Genomic DNA, 5,574 nt, shown 5'->3' with positions numbered 1-5,574 from the left:
TTCACTTTATCAACTAATTAATTTTTTGAACGTGTGCAGGATAAGCTAGAACACAACTATGGTTTCTGGAAGATTGCCCAGGAAAAACAATTTAGCCTGAAAGAGGGCACATATATTGTGGTTAAAGGCATATTTATTCCTAATGCCAATAGCAATGGATCCGCTACTACTGTTCCGTGTGAATCGATACCTGCTGCAATATCTGCACCCTCCATTCCTGAAACCCACATTGTACAAGATCAAAAGTACTATGATTATGTACCAAGCCTTTCAGCTGAAAATGCATTGGAATGGGAACCCGAAGAAATGAACCTACCTCCCGACCAATTGTTTGAAGAAAGCTGTGGCGATTCCTATGAGCGCTTCATGGAGGAGATGTGTGTCATACTGGATTCAGCGGGTGGGTCAAGCGTGGATGAAAATGCCTTGCATTTCTGGAGCGACCAGTTGCAGCCAGGCGAAGAGTTAATTCTAGAAGAATGGTAAATATAACAACCGTTATGCGTTGACTGTGCGTTTAAATGTTTTTTTTTTTGTAACCACCATTTTCACTTTCAATGCGTGGATACAGCGTAACATTGCAGACTGCATAACATGTAGCGATCACAAACAAATTGTTTCCGATTACAATATAGTATAACCTGAAAGAGTAGTACACATTGCTGACGGAATAAATATACGTACTTTCCTATCCCTTTAAACATATTAGCAACATTTTACCATAACTCTAACACATACCTGTTTTGTTATCATGCAACATCTACAACATTTAAAAGCGGGTCCACCACGTATGACGTGGGACCCTTGTCATGGGCCAAGGCGTCCTTAAAAAGGATTACGGATGTAAGTCCCGCCCCCAAGCGACGTGCGCGCCTCAAAGCCTATTGGCTGTCATGTTTTGTTATAGTAACGGTAACTGCAGTGTGTCATGCGTGCGGCTCAATGTTTGTAGGCGTCAACTGGGCGTTAGCCCAATGTTAATTGACTGGGAGGAGTGTTAGCGTGCGTTTCACGCTGGCTTAACATGACATCACACGTATTGCATTTGCGCATTGTGTTATCGGCCGTCCTTTGTGTCCAAACACGTCTGTTTAAAAAGAATACAGATGTACTAGTTTAGAACGAATGTAGTTTCATCTTCATTGTATTTGAAATAAAGATGTTATGTTTACTGGTATTTTCTACATGTATTGAACGCACAACGTTCGCTTTGTTTTGCGCATGCGCTAACAGTTAGTGGAGCCAAGCGTGAAGTGCGTGCGCACACTAAGATGTGCGCGCACATTTTTCAGTATACAGGCAACGTTCACTTCATATACATAGTTATGCCTGCTACAAATGTAAAAAAAAATCACATACTGATGTACACTTGTATTTCTAACATATAAGTGAGTGACGTGTGTATGTACACAATCATATAGAGGTGTGTAACGCGTTGTCACGGATACATATATAGTAAGGTGCCATATTTGACCATCATGTGTTTGCTGTATTTCAGAGATGTCGGGGAAGATACAATCGGATCAATGTATGATTTCAGAAGAGTCTACCTTTATATGAGATGATTGTGAGGAGGAGCCACCGACTACTATACTACATATGGAACTAATTTTATATTGCTTGCAGCGCTTATTAACAAAAAATTAAAAATGTGATACCCTTATGCCTATATTGCATAAGCACTTAATTAACATAATGATGTTGCAAAAGAGTGCCTCATGAATTTTTATTGAGTGTTCTTTAATGACTACTAACATTTTATGACATGGTGTGTTTTATATATAACAACCATTCACACTCTGCTAACACATTTGTGTATTCTATTGTGTAATGGAACGTATGACTGTCGAAACTATGTAACAATAATAATAATAATAATAATAATAATATGAGCATGTTCATGTATAGGGCTGCTAGTTGTACGCAGCGATTTACAGACACATGTTTCAGCCTGAGGTCCCTGGCCCGTGGAACGTACAAATTTTTTTTGCCGCATGAGGCACAGGGAGATAAAGTGACTTGGCCAAGGTCACAAGGAGCCAACACCGGGAATTGAACCAGACTCCCCTGCTTCAAACTATCAGTGCCAGTGTGTGTCTTTACTCAGTGTGCCACTCCTTCTCCCAATGTAAAGGACACTTACAACCAAGTAGCCATTTATTTTTAAAATCTCTTGTTACATGGGTATGTTGATAAAATGGTTTGGGACTGTAGCAAATAATGTTACTGGCCAGATGTTATGGTCCCCTCCAATGCATGATGTTCTGAATATGACATCAACATCATGTTATGAAGTACGTTTCTGTGTATATTTCATTAACCTAACTAACTATAGTTTACTGTGTTTATTAATCGTTCTAAAAATACATAGTATAGTCAATATGATGATATAAGCTACCATAATAAAGCTGGTGTTATCATTTGTCGGTGTTATACATGGATCCTACACAAATTGATACAGACACAAACAGTTGTCTTAAAAAGTGTGTCTATGCTAATGTGCACGTGATTGACGTTACAATTGTGAGAATACTTGATAATTATCATCATGATAATGATGAAGTGACGTGATTTATATTCCAAAAATATTACCTACATTGTCATATTGGTAAATTAGAAATGCTAAATGACAGTAACATTTGCGACAACATTGTCTTTTCTGTTAAGAGTTTTACACTTGGTACATGTAGGACACATCCACACACGTGTGACTTATACATACACATGTCACAAATTTAAATTAATGTTGACTATTAATTCGTAGCATTAAAAAAAACCTACATTGCTAAATATAAGATGTAGTACGCATTATTGTGATTACAGGCATTCATGCATGTAGTGTTATGATCAGTCAATTTTATCCGTGATTAATGAGCTCCCGTAAGTAAACAAATAACTACAGTTATCCCCTTGTCTCCAAACACCTCTATATTATATTAATGGAATTTATAAGGAAACATACATAAAATGTGATGAAATGGGAGTAATCATTTTCTAATACAATGCACATGAAAGCGCAAGAGTAGCTAAATGCATATACATGATACAGAAAGTACATATATGTTACATTTGTGTTTAAACCAATATGTTGGGTTTTTACTTCCAATAATTATAGGAAGATTGAGGTAGCCACATCTTATGAGAGATGTCAGAAAATATACATACCATGATCAGTCATACTGCAAATATACCTATAATGCAAAGGAACAATATATAAATGGCAAACATTGACATGCCATCTTCAGTACCGTAAACAACACAGCAAAGTGTGTATTTGGTGTTAAATGTGCAACACCATGTATATTTAATCACATTCAAAATGTAAATCAGCCTGGTGTACACATCATATGGATGTACATGTTACACTGCACCAATAACATTGTATGTAAGAATACTAGAAGCATGAATGAGTATGGGCATAATATGTGTTTTGTCTTAGCATAAGGAACAACACAATGCTAAAATATTAGTGCTTTGTTACCCCAGTTGTATTCACATACACACAACTAAAGTACAATTGAAGAGGGATTATATAACCTGTGCAACAATAACATACCGGTGCCACATCCCTTTGTGCACACAGCAGAGAAAAGAAAGGTGTGCAACCCATATTCATCTGTGTCCTACCAGAAGGGTATATAAAAAAACATTCTTGTTAAGATAACATAATGTAACTATAAAAGTAGAACTTGGAACATATATGTTTTTACTTACAAGAAAAAAATGAATTGATGAGATTCTGGCGTGTCTGGCCACCACTGGCTGTTTGTTCATTTTCAGCAGCTACATGGGTGGGATGCTCGTCTACCAAAGGCTCAGCTAGGTCTGATTGTACATTGTGCCTGAGTGCAACATTGTGCAAAATGCAACAGGCAAGGATTATATCAGACACTTTTTGAGGCTTGTATAGAAGAGCCCCACCAGTTCTGTCCAGACACCTAAATCTGGCCTTGAGTAGGCCAAATGTCCTCTCTATAACAGATCTTGTAGATATATGGGCTGCATTGTACCTCTTCTCTGCTTCAGTTTGAGGGTTTAGCACCGGAGTCAAGAGCCACGGCCTAATTCCGTATCCTGAGTCACCTATAATGAATGGAGCACACATAAGCTGACATTAGTGATCAAATTGTACAATGCCAACATTCCTAAATAAAAATGTGTTTTGTGTTAGAACATGTAAATGTGTACTCACCCAGCAGCCAACCATGTTCAAAATGTCCCTCTTCGAACGCATGGAAGACTGAAGAGTTCCTCAGGATAGAGGAATCGTGACTGGAACCAGGGAATTTGGGTACCACATGCATTATCCTCATCGTGGCATCACATACCACCTGTACATTGAGTGAATGGTAGTGCTTACGATTGCGGTACACATGCTCACTCTGACTAGGTGCAATCAAAGCAACATGTGTGCAATCGATTGCACCCAGCACACATGGTATCCCTGCTATATTATAAAAGCCAGTCCTGACTTCCAGCCACTCTGTCGCCTCTGTAGGAAAATGAATATAATTCCTAGCGCGTCTATTGAGTGCATAGAGAAACTGGGTCAAGGCCCGCGAGAATGTAGATTGCGAGACCCCGCCCACTATGCCCACAGTTGTCTGGTATGACGCGGAAGCAAGATAATGTAATGAGCACAGCATTTTAACAAGCCCAGGGACTGCACGACCTCTGGCTGTGAAAAAATCTAAATCTCCCCTTATCTCCTCATAAAGAGATAAGATTGCTGCTGAACTCAAACGATAGCGACTTACTATCTCCTCCTCACTCATCCCATCTAACAGGGTTCTCTCCCTGTACACACGCGGACGAGGCACAACTTGTCTCCTCTGTCTTCTCCTCTGATCTCCTGTCCCTCTACCTCTCCCTCGGCCTGTCCCTCTCCCTGTCCCTGTCGTATCCGCGTGCCTGTCACTGTCCCTCGGTCTGTCCCTCCCTTGCCCTATATGATTCTCTTGATCATCAAGCATGTCATAGAAAAGAATGTTCCTCCGTCTCCTAAACAATCGCAACATTTTGAAATGAGTAGCTGTGAATGAGCAGGTAATGGGCGTCCTTTAAATAGGTATGTGATGATGTCAGGTGACATAGTAAAATGCAAGGTGTTACATTAACATAATAAAGTACTTCTGTGGCAAGCTGTGTGCAGTTGTTGTTATAAGTATTTGTTGTGTGTATTCTGCAGGGAATGATGATATTTGCCAATGATGTGATGTGAAGCTTTGTACAAACATTGCTTGCAAATAAATAGTTGCATGTGCAATGCATGTAAAACTTCTGAACGCAAGAGTCAGTCATGTAATTAGACAAAAAGGCTGAGATTGACGTGGGAAAAGTTTTGTGTAACATGTGTAATTAGCCATGTTATTGTCACATGTTGCCAACAATGAATAGTCGTGTGCATATGCATGCATTTCTGTAAGGAGGATAGTTGCTATAGAATGAGTTTACAAGGTGTCCCAATGATGAATTACTGTACATGTGTGTATAAGTTAGGTTGAAGTGCTTGTAATGCAACGGTTATAATGTAAACATGCAATGTGAATGAGAGTCCAATAAGTGACGTCATGA

General features: G+C 39.1%; 1 long non-coding RNA gene across 1 annotated transcript; it reads right to left on the bottom strand.

The window, feature by feature from the left end:
* Positions 1-366: 366 nt before the first annotated feature.
* LOC142475027 (uncharacterized) lies at positions 367-3,683 on the bottom strand. The gene is made up of 3 exons (XR_012790673.1): positions 3,557-3,683; positions 3,166-3,191; positions 367-471 (listed from the first exon to the last, which is right to left on the bottom strand). It is a non-coding gene; the product is annotated as an uncharacterized LOC142475027 (long non-coding RNA).
* Positions 3,684-5,574: the final 1,891 nt, after the last annotated feature.

This window comes from Ascaphus truei, unplaced genomic scaffold (genome assembly GCF_040206685.1).
Source record: "Ascaphus truei isolate aAscTru1 unplaced genomic scaffold, aAscTru1.hap1 HAP1_SCAFFOLD_1058, whole genome shotgun sequence".
Lineage (NCBI taxonomy): Eukaryota > Metazoa > Chordata > Amphibia > Anura > Ascaphidae > Ascaphus > Ascaphus truei.
Note: the sequence above shows the minus strand (reverse complement) of the source record. Positions and strands in the feature narration are given on the sequence as shown.